Here is a 19,397-nt window from a genome sequence, read left to right on the forward strand (position 1 = left end):
GAATCATGTAAACAAACAGCTACCTGAACTCACTATATCTGTCTACCTGTCACTTGTTACAATGTAACACATCCATCTGCACATCTCCTACCACTCACCTGGCAACAATAACACTTCCATTCACAGCTAGTACTCTCTTGGTTACAATGTATATTGTATGTACACATTGTAATATCATAACCCTTCAAGGGTTACTATGAAATCTCCTAACACCCCAGTTGTGACAATGTTATGTCCTAACACCCCAGTTGTGACAATGTTATATCCTAACACCCCAGTTGTGACAATGTTATGTCCTAACACCCCAGTTGTGACAATGTTATGTCCTAACACCCCAGTTGTGACAATGTTATGTCCTAACACCCCAGGTGTGACAATGTTATGTCCTAACACCCCAGTAGTTAGTGTTATATCCCAACACTCGTGGTTACATTGTAACTCCAGTTTCTTCCATTGCTAAACCAATGAATGTGGCGGTGAGACGGAGTCGCTTAGCGTTTTATGTATCTATTTGGAGAGTTTAATTGTATTGCTCTCTAGTTACAAACAGAAGATAAAGGCAATGGGAAGGGGGGAGGTTTGTATTGATGATCGCTGCACAGTCTCTATGACAAGCAGCTCTTGGCTGCAAATAGGAACAGCTCTGGAGCTTGGAATTTTGTTTGTTTGGATCAGAGGGTCATTCAGAAACCTGTTTACAAGGAATGAGATCCGCCTCGCCCATCCCCCTCATGTACCCGTACCGGGCTCCCCAGCCTGAGATTACATCCACGTTCTGTATCAGGCCACATGATGCTGACTCAGTGTCATAGGTAAAGAGGTTCCCAGAAGTGCATGGAGGGGGGCGGTATTGCTTCAGAGCAAGTATTTTAGGGACACATGATGTGTGGTGTCAAGCTGTAGGAACAGGAGGACCAGAGGGTAAACAAGCTTTTGACAGAGAGGAAGGGGGGAAAGGAGAGATGGGGAGAGAGATAGAGGGGACAAGAGGGAAAGAGTGATGGAGAGTGAGGAATGTTGAAAGGGAGAGAAATTATAGAAAGATAGACCCCTATTAAGTACGCTGTGATTAAATTCCCTTGCTCTGGAAATTTCTGCTCCATTCAAATAAAAGACCATTTAACATTTTTTAAATAGGGGAAATAGAGGAGGGAGGGAGAGATGGCTGGGGGTGGACAAAGAGACAGAGGGTTGAAAGAGAGTGAGGTTGATAGAGACAGCATCCGTCATCTCAGGCATTATAAGCATTGATTAATGTACCAAGATATCAGATACAGAGGGTGTAGAATAAATAACACCAGGGTTTGTACTTTATAGATGGAGGTGTGAGGAAGTCCTTCTTCACTGAAAGAGTAGGTGGTGCATGGAGCAGGTGCTCAGCAGTAGGGTGTTAGAGCCAAATTACAAGGCATGACAAGTGTCCCCCGTAACACAGACACATTGACATGATGGCAGCTCGGGAAAAAGCTAAGGATATTGGGGGCTGTTAAGGCTGGGAGTGAAAGGGTAACTTCCCGCCGGATTCCTGGGACAGGAGAGAAGCGTGTGCGGTGGCTGACAGCTTCAGCTGTCACTTTATCCTCTGATGAAAGAGTTGCCCCTTATTACCAGTGCTTGGCTCAGGTTCTCGGGGCCCTGCCTAGTATATAGAGACATCTGGATAACAGCTCCCCTCTTTCCCCCACCCCTCACGGCCCAGATTAAATTAGACAGGTTATTTTGGCTCTGCCCGCTGCACCTCCCAGAATGGACAGTGCAGGGACCCAGTGACAGCACCGTCTCAAATAGAATATGATCGCTTTGTGTCTGCAATAAGGAACCTTGTGGAGTGCCATGTCTGAACTTCCCATATACCTTCCAATACCAGGATACCCAGGGCCTTAGTGCACCTACATGTGGTTAAAGGGCCAGCCTGTCCTAGGACCAAAGCAAACTAAGAACAATAGCATGTTTAAGAGACAAAGACCCATATTTACTAAACTGTGCTATTTCAGAAGAATAGTTTGGTCCGGGGGATACCTTACAGCCCATTGAAGTGAATCCCTTCTGATCATTATCAAGTCAACAGGCTGAAAGGTGTAAGATTGTTACTTATAGAGGGCTTGCATCTGTCCTGGGAAGCCAATTACACTGGTATATTGTTTCAAACAAATATATATATTTTTGACCCTCTAGGTGGAGCTACCCATCAAAGCCACTAGCCTCTGAAGTGGAAGAATCAGGTATTACACCCTGTCCTTCTGGGCAAGCCACACAGATAGCATTGCGTGCATTGTCTCAGGATATTTCTGTCTATTTTTGCAGTGGCGGATTTAATAACCCGCTGTCCATGGTCTCTTACCTTGGTGCCGCCCGGGCTGCTTCATCCTGCAGCGCCTCCTGCAAATGACGCCGTGACATCACACCGCATTTCCATGACAACGTGTGACGTGTGACGTCGCAGTGTCCTTGGAGGCCGTGACGCTGAATAAAGTGCAGCTCAACTACACTGTGCCCTCATTTAGAACAAATAACTCTTCTATTGAGTCTTTAATTATCTTTTCTATTTCTGGGAAGTTTAGAATAGATTAATTTAGTCTCCATTGACTGTGTCTTGGGAGGTTAAAGGGAACCCTGATCTTCCCAAGATCCTCACAGAAGTCTACAGAAGTATTGTTGGGAGCACAGGATCAGATATATAGCAAAGGTAAACGAAAAGCATAGATATGCAATAACATTCAATGTGCAGCAATGTGTAATAGTTACAGGGATGCAGATAGGGCAAATGTGTAGAGGGAGAAAGGGGGTGGCCCGGGATTAAAGGGGTTACACCCCATTTGGACATCCCCTGACCTCACCCGGGAATCAAAGGGTTAACTGGGCTAAGACCCAGAACAGTGATTTAACCCCTGTAATGACATGTGCATGCGTATTCCCCTGTTCCATTGTAATGACTGGTTTAATCAGTGTCTGCATCACACACACACTGGAATCCATCCGGGAGCACAAGGGTTAATAGTCCTTTAATGATTATAGCTCTTTGCGAAGTTTTCCCGCCTTTTCAGGCACCATTTTGCAGGTCCCCATTGGCCGCCATTAGGGCTCCATGAATTCTAATGGAGAATGCTGTTGTTTTAGTCCTGTTTCCTGTAAAGACCAGCAGGTGGCATCCGAGAGGGAGAGCGGCGGTTTCCCATTGAAAGTCAATGGGCCCATCGACTTCAATGGAGGTTCCTCGAGGTAACTTTCGAAGAACAAGTTGGCTGCCGTCCAGACCGCAAACCACAAATCGGATACATTTTCAATAGGAGAGCTTTGATCACTTACAAGTCAAGGTCAACGTCAAGTGGCGTGGGAATAAACAGTTCTAGGGCCCCTAGGAATAAAAAAATTTGCCCCTAGTTCCTAGGCTTCCCCCCACTCGACCACAACCGGGTCCCCAAATCCTGGACCCCCGATAAGGGTCGAACCGAGAAGAACGGGTCGTGCCATAGGCTTTGCGGCAGAAACGGCTCAGAAAAATGACTAAGTGTGAAATGCTGTATTTTGGTACTCCATATCTCCGGTTCTGGAGGGCCCAGCGGATCAAGGTTTGGGGTGTCTGCAGTCACTGCTCCGGCATCACTGCAGAACCATCCTTGACACTCCTGGACCAACCCGACGGAGTATGGACCCCCATGAAAGTTCGGGACTTTTCCCATAGACCTCAATGGCGGCGGAGAAACCCCATTGACCTCAATGGTGGCAATTTACCATTGAAAGTCTATGGCGGAGAAGCCCGTTGTTTTCAATGGGGATTTAGTGAAAAGCTGAGATTTCTTTGTTAGCGGAGATTTTTGTATTAAAATGGAAAATTATTTCATGTGCATTTGTGTATCTCCGGTTCCGTAGGTCGTAGCAAGTCGCTTTTTGGACCATATGGTGTCCCAGTTTCGGCCATGAGAACTGGGAAGTTTGGTTCTGCTAGACCCAACAGAACCGGATATTTTAATACGTTTAATACGTTTAATACCTGTGTCCCAAGGTATGGACAAAGACCCAGAGGAAATTCCTTTGCATACCAGGATAGCAGATGGCCTTAGAGGCGCCCCAATGTCTAGGACTTAAGTATTGTTCAAAGGGTATTATCACCCTCCCTGTCTATTTGAGGGCGGGGGAGGCTCATACCAGAAAAGTTTTTAAGTGTCCCATTTATCACCTTCCAACAAAGGTTTTACTGTCAGAGATCCAGATGGGTAGACTGGCTGGCATTCCAGTTGTATAGGTGGGCTACAGAAATGAGACCCCAGAGTTCTACTGCGCCTGTGCCAGCTAGCAGGGGGGCATGTACTAAAATGTGTTCCCCCATCAAAGATTGGCTGGAGGTAATTGAAAAACAATCACAGGTACTTAAGGTTAAGGATAGAGGGACAAGAGGTTTATAAACTGCTGTTCCCCATATATCCTTTGTCTTCATCTTGGTCTGTCTTGTGGTCGTCTTCGTTTGCTGATATGGTTACCTGATATCACCTGAATGAGTACCTGATTTCTGAAGAGAAATGCTACATCTACCTTCTCATTCCCCAACCCCTAAGTAAGTGTACTTCTTGTCTATTACTGTATTATTCGTGTGTTCACCTATCCTAAGGAATAAAATCACTTTATTATATCTTAAGCCTCGTTCAGTTCAAACCCAGTTATTTTTGTGTAATATTAATGCACCTGTGGAGGCTATCGTCACAGGCGTATTAATAAAACTGGTGGCAGCGGTGGGATTGAACTGGACCTAGATTACAGTATTCTGCGGGGTACTGTGATCTAGTGGGGACTCGATGGTAATTGCGAGTTCCTGGGTCTAAAGATATTGAACACACGTTAGTGCAACAAGTAACGCAAGTTGTCACACCACCTCACCTGCTGCGACCCAGAACCATGAGTGAAGCGGAGAGTGTCTATTACCTGAAAACTAGAAGTCAGCTAAGAGACAAGTGCTGTGAATATGGACTGGAATATGTGGACCAGGATGACGAGGACATGGTTGCCGCAATCACAGCTCATGAAGCCGAGCTTGCACAGTCTCGGGATACGACTCAGCTTGCCCTGGTACCGCCGCCCGGAGATCAGGGACTGAACCCTGGATTTCCTCTTACCTCTCCCATCGTACTTTGAATGTCTCGTTTGCTAACACCTCTAACCTGTCGATCTCTGTGGGCGTAACCCAGGGTGTCTGTCCTGAGACCTTTTCTCTTTACACAATCTCTCTAGGTGACCATATCACATCTCTTGGGTTCAAATATCACCTCTATGCTGATGACCCACAAATGTATCTTTTCAACCCCTGACCTTACACAGAAGAGTGGCCCTTCCGGTCATATGAAGATACGGATGAGAATAAAGACATCTCTTATGGGGAACCGAACCGAGTCACACCCACAAAACACCCCAAGAATGGTGGGGGTGCCTGAACTCGGTACGTACAGAAAAGACCGCTCTCTATGATGACGAAAGTGATCGGCAGGAGCAAGAGCGTGAGCAGCAGATCAGTGAATATCTATGCTAGCTGACGCAACTGCAAGAAAACATGGCGGATACAGTGAAACTACTAAAAGTTCAAATAAAGAAGGAGACCACAGCATTCCTGATGGGACGGAGTTGTCCAAAACAAAGAGGCAAAAAAAAAAAACAGTTTTTCACTTACCGTAGAAGGAACAGACATGTCCGCAGATCCCGCGGAGAAAAAGGGGGTCCGAGATGCCCTGCAGCCTAGAGAAAATGGAGGATTCGTCCCGCGGATGACCGAATATCCAGAGGGCCCAAGGCAGAAGTCGTGTACCCAAAGATTTGTCTGTCCGGTGCTAATAGTGAGAAACCCTCAACCAACCATACAAGGGAAGCGGAGCCGAAACCAATAAGTGACGATCCCTTGATCAGCCCTGAAGATGCCCTGCAAACTGCCAGGCATGACTGTGATAGGCTCCATGAACAATTGAAACTGAAGTTAGATCAGGGTAGCGCAATCGTTTTCCCCTGCGCCCCCTGCTGGCTTTCCCCCTTTCCTCGCGCCCCCTTCTTACCTTGATTCAGACGTCCTGGCATCATGACGTCACGTTGTCATGGCAACATGACATCACATGACCCCATGGCGCCATTTGACGCTGCATTGCCATGGCGACGCATCATCAGGAGCGTCTGAATCAAGGTAAGTAAGGTTTACAGAGGCCCTGCAGCTCCCCCGGCATTAATTTAAATGCCTTCGGGAAGCGCACGCGGGGCCTCTGTAAACCTCGCACCCCCCGTAGTGAATCATGAGCCCCCCTAGGGGGCGCACCCCCCCTTTGCGCACTGCTGAGTTAGATGATGATTACGCAGAGCTACAGAAAAATAACGTGGAGCTACAGAAGAATGTGCTCACAATTTACTCTTTGGTCAGGATCGAATTGGAGTATCTCAAGTTTGAGCAAGATACTGCAAACACTACTAATGCCGCCATGGTGGAAAAACAGAGCAACTCTGACAAAATGATTGCTAACCTGAAACAGAAGTATGAGGAGGCACTGAAATAAATTAGTCTCTCTCAGCAAGAGGTTCGCAATTGCCATAGAGAGGTGGAAGTCTCTCAGAATGAGGTTCACACTCTCCGCATAGAACTGAATGTCTCACTCCAGGTGGTCAACAGTGTCCGGATAGAGGTGGACATATCCCAGAATGAGGCTCATACTCTCCGCATAGCACTGGATGCATCACACCAAGAGATCAGCAGTTGCCGCACAGAACTGGAAGTCTCTAAAAAGGAACTTCACAGTCTCGCTGAGGAGCTGGACATCTCTCAAAAAGCTATCCTCAGTCTTAGTATGGATCTAAAAGTCTCCCAGAAGGAGCTTCAGACCCTCAACGTAGACATAGTGGTCTCTGTCAGGAATCGGCGTTCTCCTCGCTTCCCACACAAAGCACTCCCTCTCCGCAAGGAGTCCCTGGACACACAAAATAATCCTGCCTTACCGGTCTCCACGGCTCCTCGCCCCTGCCGCCGTCGCGGGATCACTCCCCTCGGCGATTCCTCTGCTCAGCGCCGGGCGCGCCCACGCCCTCCTACATGCACGCCAGCCCCAGACGTTATGTGAATGCATTCTCAGTTTACAGAGCACACGCCTAACAGAGCACTTTTAACCACTGCTTCTGCAGCGAGGCGTCGCCCCCAAGCATCACAGTTCAAGGCAAATCAATGATTACACTCAGCTGGGCTGTAACACCTCTCTCCTATCAGGGAGGACTCCTTGCAGTCCTCCAGGCCTGCCTCCTTTTCCCATTGGCCTGCCCAGCTTTATTATGCCTGTGCTTCCCATCACTCGTCGCTCGACATAATTCTGTATGGAAGCATTTGACTATTCTCTCAGTGACTCCTCAGGTATTGACGCGGATTGGACGACTACCCCTTCTGGCTCTCGACTTTGGCTCTACTTGGACTTCGTGACTTCTGGCATCCCTGACCTTGGCAACGGCAATAACTACTCCTTCTCTACTACCGGTACCAGCAAGTATTGTCTTCACTACTATACCTGGCCTGGCAACAATAACACCACACTCCGGACACGCTCCCTTTGCTGCGGGTGCGTGTATCCCTACGACCCACCTCAGCACAGGGGACGGGTCTGGTCTGCGGGCAGCACCGGCGTAACAGTCTCATGCCAGGAGACCGGGAGTGTCAAAGCAGAAGTACGTAAATGGAAGGAGGGCTACAAGGAGGCCCTGAATATTACAGAGACTGCAAATAGAGAAAATACAAGGCTGAAAGAAGAAAATTCTGATTTGATTGACCACGTCAATGAAAAGAAGGAAAAGCTGCATGAGCTACAAAAAATAAAGAAACTATTGGAAGATGAAAAGTTTGTAGCATTGGAGCAACATAAACAAGCAGAGCAGCTTTTGCAGAACCAACTGCACGGTCTGCGTACGCACCTCCAGAATGCCGAGGAGAAGCAGCGAACTCTGCAGGAAGAAAATCTGCAGGCTGCTAAAGAAGTACAAGTGCTGCAGGAACATCTGATTACCCAGTGTGTCCCCGCAGAGCAGCATGAGGAACTGAAGGCTACCCTGAATAATACCGACACCAGAGATTCGCTGAAGGTCAAGCTTACAGGTCAGAAGACTCGGTACACGAGGGAACACAAGAAGGTCCAGCAACTGAGGCAAGCAGCTGTGACCCTAGAGAAGAAATTCACAGTGCTTCACAATATAATGAAGGATACGTGGAATCAAGTTCAGAGAAAGCACGGTAAAGAGATGAAGACCCTGAGAGGAGAATTGCAGGATGCACTCAAGAAACAGAAATCTATCGTGGATGAATAAAACTTGCAGAAAAGCCTAGACGTAGAAGAGCTTGAAAGACTAACATATGATATTACAGTACAGGGAGAGAGTGTATGCAAAGACTTTACAGTCAATGGTTAAACCCTTGGAGTTTGAAAAGATAAAATTGGAGAAAAGGTTACAGAATTAAAACAGCGTGAGACTCTACGAACCAGTAAAGTACAAGTATCCCCACTACAGGGAAAGGTATTGGCCCTGCCTAAGCGTCAGCATCCCACAGCAACTAATGCCCATGAAGACAAGGGTACCGTGAGAGCTGGGGACACTGCTCATCTGCAAAACAAGATTGCAAAGTTTGAACTGCCTAAACAAGTACTAGCTAAACCTTCAGCCGCCAAACAGGCAACAAACAAAGCTATAAGTGCAGAATCAAAACCAGAAGAATCCTTACCTGATGAAGCTGAAAAGATAGGACGTTCTCTGGAAGTGGATGTGGAATCGCAACTCAATCCCAAAGATGCTGAACTGGCAACTGCATTGAGCTGAAAAAGTGCAGAAAGACAGCTTCTAGAGCTGAAAACTCAAAGGGCTATTCTTGAACGTTCTTGTGATAGCATGAAATGGACATTTAGTGCTAAAATTGATTACATGGTAAAGATGGCTAGAGAAAGCTATTTACATCAACTCTCTGCGACTGTCGTCATACAGTCTGCCTACAAAAAGAGGAGCGCCCGACGCAGGGGAAATCTCATGGCCCCGCGGTCAGTAGAAAGACTATACTTGGAAAAAGTCCTCCTCGAGAGACTGAGGAGTGCTGGTCTCAAGCACATCGGGAGGAGACACTAATAAACTGGAGAAAGGGCTCCAATCCCAGCGGGACTGAGGGTTCTCTTCCTCCATCCACTCTCATTCAAGCCATAGTGATATCTCGAATGAGAGTGGAAGGATGGGCTTTGGCCGTGGTAAGCCAGAGCTTCCCATAAACAGGGGAGATATGTAACAGGGACATATGCCTGTTGAAGAAAATGTCTCTAAATCCAGGAGAGAGCTGATTAAGTGTAGTCAGGCAATCAACCAGACTCAAGCTGCCTAATCAGAGCTCTGTGAAATAGTGTCAGGTGAGACACAGGAAGAGGATTCCTTAGCACAAAATTGGAGATGACACAAGGAAGGACAGAGCAGGAATTCTCTAGCCACAACTAGGATGACCTGGGGAACAACAGATGTCTTTAGCTGCAGAGGGACTGCAGGCTGACAGCAAGATAAAGGGGACAAGACCTCTATACCTAGACACAGGCATTGCCATAGAACACAAGGGTGCGAACCCAGGAGAGCAGCGAGGCCTTCCCCTACATCTACAAGAAACAGTGTGTGTGTGTGTGTGTGTGTGTGTGTGTGTGTGTGTGTGTGTGTGTGTGTGTGTGTGTGTGTGTGTGTGTGTGTGTGTGTGTGTGTGTGTGTGTGTGTGTGTGTGTGTGTGTGTGTGTGTGTGTCTGGAAATTATCTTAGCTATCCACCCAGTAGAGAGGGCTGGACTAAATGTGTAGATATTCTCCAAAGCGGAGAAGGCTTTTCTTTTGTTTATTTTTAATGTTTTTGCTGTGTTAAAGGAACAGGCGCAATAAAGCCTTGTTTTAGTTTCACTTTAAAAGGTGTCCATTGCATACCATTGCATACCTCTGCACACGTCTCATACAGGGTGGTAACCAGCTTAGCTGTCCATCCAGTTAGTAAGGGCTGAAGCTGCATGTATAGTTAGTCTCCTAAGAGGAGTAGGTGTTTATTTTATTATTTTGTTATGACTTAACGGGACGGTGGGCCTGTTAGTGTATTATTTATCCCTGTAAATAAACCCCATATAGAGAAATACTGCATTTCCTGCCTTAATCTGGAACTAAAAGAGACTGCAACATGGTGTGGGCATCACAGTATATATATGTATATGTGTATATATACAGTTGGGTCCGGAAATAATTGAACACTGACACAATTTTCATAATTTTGGCTCTGTACACCACCACAATGCATTTGAAATGAAACAACCGAGGTGCAATAGAAGTGCAGACTTTCAGCTTTAATTCAAGGTGTTGAACAAAAATATTGCATGAAACGTTTAGGAATTGCAACCATTTTTATACACAGTCCCCTTATTTCAGGTGCTCAAATGTAATTGGACAATCATAAAGAAAATTTTCATTTTTAATACTTTGTCGAGAATCCTTTGTAGGCAATGACTGCTGGAACGCATGGACATCCCCAAACGCTGGGTTTCTTCCTTTGTGATGCTTTGCCAGGCCTTTACTGCAGCTGTCTTCAGTTGTTGTTTGTTTGTGGGTCTTTCTGCCTAAAGTTTTGTCTTTAGCAAGTGAAATGCATGCTTGATCGGGTTGAGATCAGGTGATTGACTCGGTCATTGCAGAATATTCCACTTCTTTGCCTTAAAAAAGACCTGGGTTGCTTTCGCAGTATGTTTTGGGTCATTGCTCATATTTCTCAAGAGGTGAGAAAGTCAGCTGATGCTGACAAAACGCGTCGGGTGACGTCACCACGCTATCGCGAGGAGCAGTTTAGTGGAAGGAGATCTCCTTTACTCTTGTGTTGCTGCTGGAGGCTGTGTTATAAGGTTTTGGCCTGTCACAAGACCTGGTGGGAGGCTGCGCATGCTCTTTCTACCTCCTGGGTGTGATTTGGAAGTTGGAGCCAGTGTCGGATGACATTTACATACGCCAACCACCTCCACAAGGAAGAGGTCTGGACGAGCATTCCCACGCTACCCCACGCGGTCCCACGGACGGTTTTGCAGCCTCTTCAGTGGTACTGTACCAGAATAAAGATACCCTTATGTGAATTTTATTCTCTGTTTTCTTGTAAGTGGACATTACCTTTTTTAATCCTATAATATATCCCCCATTTTGGTAATGCACTAGGGTTGTGCGCTGTTGTCTTGTGTTTTGCATATGTATATATATTTTTTATCTTAGCCTAATTGGTAGGAGCGCAGGAATCGTTCTTTTTGTTTTTCTATATGTAAGGCCTATCTTTTTACCTGCAGCAAACTTCTATAGGGAGGAGCGCGGTATTATGTACAGTTTCTCACTAATATTAGGCAATCCTTTTCCTTGCTGCATACTCCCATAGGGCATTTTAAATTTAGTATCTCTGGAACGTCATAGGGGTATGTTATTGGCTCATCTGCTTTACATAGCAGTTACTGAGCCCCTACCAATTTTCCAACTAGTGCAGGTATATTACACCCCAGTGTCAATCTGGACATCACCCTCCATTGAATGGTGGGTGAATGTGTAAGGCTGACAGAGAGATGTATATGTGTAAGTTGTATTTTATTCACACCAGGGAATTTGTGCACCCTGTTTACCTTTATAGCAAAGGTAAGTATGATACTGGCTTTAGCCAGATTTTAATTGCACTATTCACATAAGCTCATGCTTTATTTAACCCCTTCAGGGCTTTAACACTTTTTCACCAGTCCATGGGACAATTATTACATATATACAGTATAGTGTAGGTACCTGCATTAAACGGGTTGCCTTGACGTGGCATGCAGGCTTACAAATGCTTTGGCCAAAGGGTTTAACCAAATACCCTTTTTCAAGAGAATATTATTTTATCTTAGCCAAATTGGTAGGAGCGCAGGAATCGTTCTTTTTGTTTTTCTATATGTAAGGCCTATCTTTTTACCTGCAGCAAACTTTTATAGGGAGGAGCGCGGTATTATGTACAGTTTCTCACTAATATTAGGCAATCCTTTTCCTTGCTTTTAAATTTAGTATCTCTGAAACGTCATAGGGGTAGGTTTATTGGCTCATCTGCTTTACATAGCAGTTACTGAGCCCCTACCAATTTTCCAATTAGTGCAGGTATAATACACCCCGTGACAGTCTGGACATCACCCTCTATTGAATGGTAAGTGAATGTGTAAGGCTGACAGAGAGAAATATGTGTGTAAATTTTATTATATTCACACCAGGGAATTTGTGCACCCAGTTTACCTTTATAGCAAAGGTAAGTATGATACTGGCTTTAGCCAGATTTTATTTGCACTACTCACATAAGCTCATGCTTTATTTAACCCCTCCAGGTCTTTTACACTTTTTTCACCAGTCCATGGGACAACTATTACATATATATAGTGTAGGTACCTACATTATGGGTATGCCTTGACGTGGCATGCAGGCTTACAAATGCTTTGGCCAAAGGGTTTAACAAAATACCCTTTTTCATGAGATTATTATTTTATCTTAGCCTAATTGGTAGGAGCGCAAGAATCGTTCTTTTTGTTTTTCTATATGTAAGGCCTATCTTTTTACCTGCAGCAAACTTATATAGGGAGGAGCGCGGTATTATGTACAGTTTCTCATACTGTATATATATATATATATATATATATATATATATATATATATATATATATATATATATATATGAGAAACTGTACATATACCGCGCTCCTCCCTATATAAGTATATATATATGAATGAGAAACTATACATAATACAGCGCTCCTCCCTATAGATAGATATATATATATATATATGTCTCAAATAATGTTTGTGTGTGTATGTCTTCCCCCTGTGTGATTGGCCCTGTGTTCCACCTGTCATAGGCCACGGACACACACCCCCACCCCCCTCCACCCCTCACATTGCACTTTTTTCCCTCACTTGGATTAGGAATCTCACTTAGCAGGACCATCCACACCACTACCACCCACCGCCGGCCTCACCTCTCCCCCACCACCAACCCCACTCCCCCCGGTCACACCACTCTGTGTCCCTGTCTCCCGCTGAGTCCCCCTGCCCCCCGGGTATCACCTCCACCTGCCCCCCCCCCCCGGGTAGCGCCCCCCGGGTGTCAACTCCCCCCCACTGCCCCCTGTGTCGGTCCACCCCAGACCCTGCCCCCCACCCCTTTCCCCGGTGCCCCCGTCACATGCGCGTTGTACGTGTGCTCCAGCGGCCGGCGCACGCTGCAGCTCCAGCCTGCGGCTGCTCCCGCTCATCGGGCACTTCAGCCTCCTCCCGACGCCGGCTCGCGCCCGCTCTGGGTTGCCGTGCGCTTGGCGGCCTCCGCTGCATGCTCCACCCCCCACCCGGGACCGACCGGTCAGAGCGCCCGGACAGGAGAGAGGCGCCTTCTGGACCGGTGGGAGCGCGGAGACTGGACGGAGGTGGCTGGTGGCCGCCGGTGGGGGGAACGTGCGGGTCCTCACTGCAGTTGTTGTGGGTGCCCGAGCACGTGTGTGTGTGTGTGTGTGTGTGTCTCACTGGGTTTGTGTGTGTGTGTCTCACTGTGTGTGTGGCACTGTGTGCTGCGCGGGGGAGGAGAGCGGAGCAGCGCAGGGGGGGACCGGACCTACGCAGAGGGGGGGGGGGAAGGACCACAGCTGCGCATGGGTGGGGGGAGGCGGAGAGACGAGGGGAACAGGGGGGGGGTGTCGAGAAGAAGGAGCAGGAGGTTTTGGTCCCGGGCAGCGCCGGGTCTCTCAGCTAGTATATATATATATAGCAAATGAAAATATTCCTGTATGCTCATTTGCATGTCTTAGACAGGTCTGCAACCCCGCCTTTCACCATTATCACCCAGCACACAGCACTTCCACTGCAGCAAGGGATTCTGGGAAATGACATGCATTTTGCATGCATCATGCATACATCAATATATATATTGGAGAGAGCAGTTGGCACTCTGATAGAGCTAATCCCTATGATGGGTGCATGTCACATATTGTGGTCATCTGCGGTGGTAGGGTGAGTCCCAGGTTTGCAGAGTGGATGTAAACAGCCCAGGTTCACCATGAATTGGCAGCAAGATATAAAGGCATCCAATGCCTGCACGTCCTTTGCTCCCTCATACAATGATTGCTAACACTTGAAATTACCGCCAGCCGGAGCGCAGGGAAGCCAGGGACTCCAAATACACCAACACAAACGCGATGACGTCACAGCTCTACGCGTTTCGTCACACTGCGGCGACTTCGCCAGGAGATATATATACACATACACACACACATATTTATGGACATGCAGATGACACATGCATGTGTCCCAGGGTGACCCATTTTAAGTGGGTATGGGGTGTTTATTAGGGTGACTGCTGTGTGAGCAGTGTGTCAGGGTGAGGTGTGAATTTCAGGCGCAGCAGGATTTCAGCTCCTGATTCCTCAGAAATAAACAGCTGATTTGTCCCACAGCTGAGGGGACATCAGGGCACACCACACATATAATCCTGTGTCCCAGTCACAAGTTCATAATGACAGACAGACTTGTGTTTATAACTAACAGGAGCCCTGTGCCAGCTGTGTGGTGATGCCCCTCTGCCCGCAGTGCCAGGGAAAACACCAGCTGCTTTATCAGAGCAAACCACTGCTAGCCAATTAGAGTCCCCCTTTATGGCCTGCCACTGATAATTCACCCCTGTTGGCTAGCCAATTATAACCTGCTGCTGATGGACAGTGAATCAGAGCCCAGTGCTGCAGGCCAGCTAATCAGAACCTACCGGTGCTGGCTAGACAATAAGAAACACCCCTTAAGGAAAGCTAATTAGCTCCCCCATATCAAGCACCAATTAATCTAAAAAGACATTGACTGCAAAAAGGGGGTGCAGGTTCCCCTGTGCGTTTATTGCTTGGGATGGCAAGGTCCTGACACTAACTGAATTGTGGGGCCAAATAAATGGAAACCTACAAGGAGACAGTGACTAACAGAGATCCAATAGTTATAACAGAGCCTGGGCAGACTTTCTGGGCAACACGGACGTCTATCTATCTGCCACTGCATATTGTCTGACCCTTTCTGCAGCTGAGAGCTGCTCAGCACTACAACCATGAACATAATGACTCATAGTTTGCTATATGAGAGATTCCAACACTCTCCCCCACTGTACCCCCCTCATTAATCAGGTGGTCACCTCAGGACATGTCGTCACTAGCAAGAAGTGCGACCAGTCAGAGATGGGGGTGGGGGTCACATCTTTTTGTGTCCCTGTCTTGTGTCAAGTTTATGCAGGGAGGGGCTCCTGTTATTTAGCCACCAGCTGCTGTGTGTCCGTCACAGGAGACTCAGCCCATTACCCCTCTCTTACGCCCCCCCCTCCCCCCTGCCTGTACCTTTCCTCTGTGCCAACAGAGGGTGCTCCTTTCACACGGCAGACTGAAACACAAGACACCTTGTGAATTATTCACCTGAGAATACCCCGGGGGCATGGAAATCAACCCAGCTGTGACAGGCAGAGTGAAGGCCTTTATCTATGTGTCACAGCTGAGTGGAGACCTGTCCTTGTAAACACAATACAGTACTCTTCTGAGAAATGTCTTCGAAGTAACAAGGACACACGGGAGCTTCACAAGGCGTATCATATGTCAGACTGACACGTGTTACTTATTAATAAATACAATATTAATATTAATTAGTGCAGAATGGGCAGACTCTGTGAGCCAAGCGCTTCTTAACTGCCATCAATTTCTACTTGTCGCCAGGTATAAGCAAACCAAGCACAAAACAGACACGTAATCTTGTGGCTCCAGGTGTTTTATAAATTATAATATTTCCCCTTTGTCCTCAATTATAGGCAGTGCTGTGGGTAATTAACATATTTTTATACTAGTTTGACTATCAAGCAGACAGAAAAATACCCCAAAAAGCACTCTGGGATTTATTTTTTCCTTTAAGAAAAACACAAGTAATGTATTTATTAGAATCAATAATATATTTAAAAAAAAAAAACAAATCTCCTGCATATAACCCCTGTTTTAAATCTTAAAGGAACAATCCAAGCAGTTTTATTCCTTTCATTTTTTTAAATACAGATTTGAAGCAGGGGGGTCAGTCGAGCTGAACCCCATTAATTTCAACTCCGGGTCCTAGTCCGGTATCAAGCGTCGTTTTAGGTTTTAACGGTACATATCTAGTATTCTCTTTCGTTCACAATTTACATTAAACTATTATATTATTATTATTTAATTAGTAGAGGTAGAGTGCTCACAATAGGGATTATTTTCTCTTTTGTCTATGCGCACCTCCGGGGGACCCCCTGCTTTCAGGGACACCTACCTCCCAAGTAGGTGCTGGTAACTCCTGCAGTTTACAGCCCCTCGTCACATGGGCCAACAGGAATGTGCACAGGATGATGTCCCGGCTTCCTATTGTCCCACAGGGCTCGGGATCCCGGGAAAAGCAGCCATTTATTGAACCCTGGAGTTGCTACCGGCACCCACTATGGAGGTAAGTACCTCCGGAAAGCAGGTGTCCCTGGACCTGAAATGAATGGGGTTCAGCTCCGGAGACCCCCTGCATCAATGCTGTATTAAAAAATGAGGGGGAAACGGTTTGGATTGCCTCTTTAGCGGGACTACGATTTTAATCTACTTATAAAAACATGAATATATTAGTCATTCTCCCATAGCACGCAATCAATAACTTTGCAAATCAATGAATTGGAACAGATTATTTGCATCTGGAAGAAGTCTGCTGTAAAACACAAAGCGCGTTGAGCGGTTGCTGGAGGGAGAGTGAAGATGGGACTTTGATCAGATGAATAAAGACTTCAAATACAAATGAAATAACAAATGGAAATACACTATAAGTATCCCTGTGTTGTATCCGTATATGTACGTTTTATATATATGTGTATGGATATGTATGGGTATTTATATATATTTGGCAACAACAAAAAATATCCCTATAAGGAGCACACGGGTATACTGAGTAAGTAACAAAGATTATTATAATCCATAAAAACAGGGGAGAAAGAAAATAAAATGGAGGGGGACAAACACCTTAAATCTGAAGGGATAAGGACTGAGCATCAAAAAAACAGTGTCTGAAAAAGTGATAATCAGAACACTATATCAAAGACCACACACGGGGTCTAATGATAGGAGTGTGTATGGGCTTGTGGCAACCAAGGAAGGGGAAAAGGGTAATTACATAAATATATCAGCACGTGCAAAGTAAGTAGTTAATTCCAAAAGTACCTGAATGCCAAAATGAAAGAGAACATGCAACACATCAAACATGCAGGAAAAGCAGCAGAAAATGGAAGAACTAATTTCCAAATGCAGAATGGTGATATTGAAAGCAAGTCAAATAGTGCTATGAAGATACATGGACTCTTCCAACAGCCTGCAGTTCCTATGCATGAAATATAAAGTCCAAAAAGAGTCACAAAGTCCAATACATCACCAATGCACAAAGATAATAGTGAATCCTATAGGTGGTCCCTGTGTCAGAGAAGAGGTGTGGAGTCCTCCTGCCAAGCTCCCACTCCTACGCGTTTCGACCCAACTGGTCTTCAACTGGGAGTGCACTCCCAGTGGGACTTTGCTAGTCCCATGCTGTGTTTAAAAGCTGTGTGAACGGCGATACATCAGCTTAAATGGGCTCAATGTGAATGGATATTCCAGGCAAAAGGTAACACATTATGTGCTCATTTGCATGTCATTTCCCAGAATCCCGTGCTGCAGTGGGAGCACTGTATGCAAGGTGATAATGGTTGAAAGGCAGGGTTGCAGACCTATCTAAGTCATGTGAATGTGCTCACAAGTGATATTCTTTATTGGCTATATGCCAACGGTGGAGGTTTTCTGTCGCCTTTTTCACCACCATAACTTAAAAAAAAAAAAAAAAACATATATATATATATATATATATATATATATAGTATATATAGTACTGTGGCTGCCCTTACCAGGGATTATCTGTAGCCCTGGTAAGAAATGGGGCTATAGTTCTATCATCCTCCTGGTATAATCCCTGGTAAGGGCAGGTTGCCAGGAGTTATCATGGGTTTCCCCCACTTCAAGCACTGCCCTGAGTGGTGGAGGTAGGTCACCTGACCCTGTGTCAAAGCAAGAGACACAGGGGCGGTGCCTTCTGAGATCATAAAAGAGCAGTGCATGTCCTATTTAGTGTGTTCTGTTCTGTCAGTCTGACAGTAGTGATAGAGTTAGGAAGCAGAGGAGTGAGCAGCTCCTGAGTAGAGCTGCTATAGCCATAGTTAGTGAGGTGGACCAAATACCTCTCACCCTGCTTAGGGGGTGAGGGAAGAGCTAGCCCCACTCTGGATGCCCTTTGGGTCCAGAGTGGCGGCAGGGACATCACAAGGGAGAATAGTTAGTGGAATGTGCATCAACTGTACCTGTCGGCTGTTGCTGCTGCTGCCCAAGAGAATGAAGAGACTGCTGCTTTTAAAGATAATCCTTGTGTGAGACTGGAATATCTCATCCCTGTGGGGAATCTTTGTGGTAAGGATTCTACCCCACATTCCTGGGGCTTACTATAGATGGAGGCGCTGCACCATTGAACCAGAACAAAGGCATCCACCCCAGAAACCTGTTCCTGTTATCCCCCATGTCATCGCGGGAGACTCAGGCTCATGTGTACACACATACATACAATTACATCACTAACATTCAGGGACCAATATCATCTTGAGTCATAAATCGCATACTGCGCAGGGGGAGGGATAGGCTTCAGTCAGATACATTCCAGGACGCACTATTTTTAAGTAAAATCCTTTCTTGCTTTATCCAGGGGTTTCCAAAAAGAGCTTGCTGGGGTTCTGTGCGTCTGTTGTATACATATGCCACGCTCAATAGCACTCCATTTTGACACATATACATATATATATTTTGTGGGGGCTCAGGGGTTTCCAAAAAGAGCTTGCTGGGGTTCTGTGTTTTGTTTATCCATTGTAACACCACCGGAACAAGAGGTCAGTGTATCTCGAAAGTTCGCACAAATAAAAGCATTTAGTTAGCCACAGAACGGTATCGTCTATTCGTTTTTGATTATTAAGCTTGGCTAACACGGTACAGACACTTAGTAAAACAAAAAAAGTTGAAACCAGTACTGCTGCATTAAAGTGTATGTGGAGTTTAAATCACAAGTCATTCCGTATTCACATGAAGTAACTGTTATTATGGGAGGTTCTTTTACAGAGGCCAGTAACATAAAAATACAGCTTTACATCTGAGCATTCACAGGGTGTGGAGAAGAGTAAAAAGTAATGTGGAGTAAATGAGTGGGAAGTCCCCAGACTGAGGTCTCTCAGCAGACTGTTCCTCATAAAGACTGCTCCGGAATAGGGTTTTACTATATTCAATCATTGGAGCA

Source organism: Ascaphus truei, unplaced genomic scaffold (assembly GCF_040206685.1).
Source record: "Ascaphus truei isolate aAscTru1 unplaced genomic scaffold, aAscTru1.hap1 HAP1_SCAFFOLD_1296, whole genome shotgun sequence".
NCBI lineage: Eukaryota > Metazoa > Chordata > Amphibia > Anura > Ascaphidae > Ascaphus > Ascaphus truei.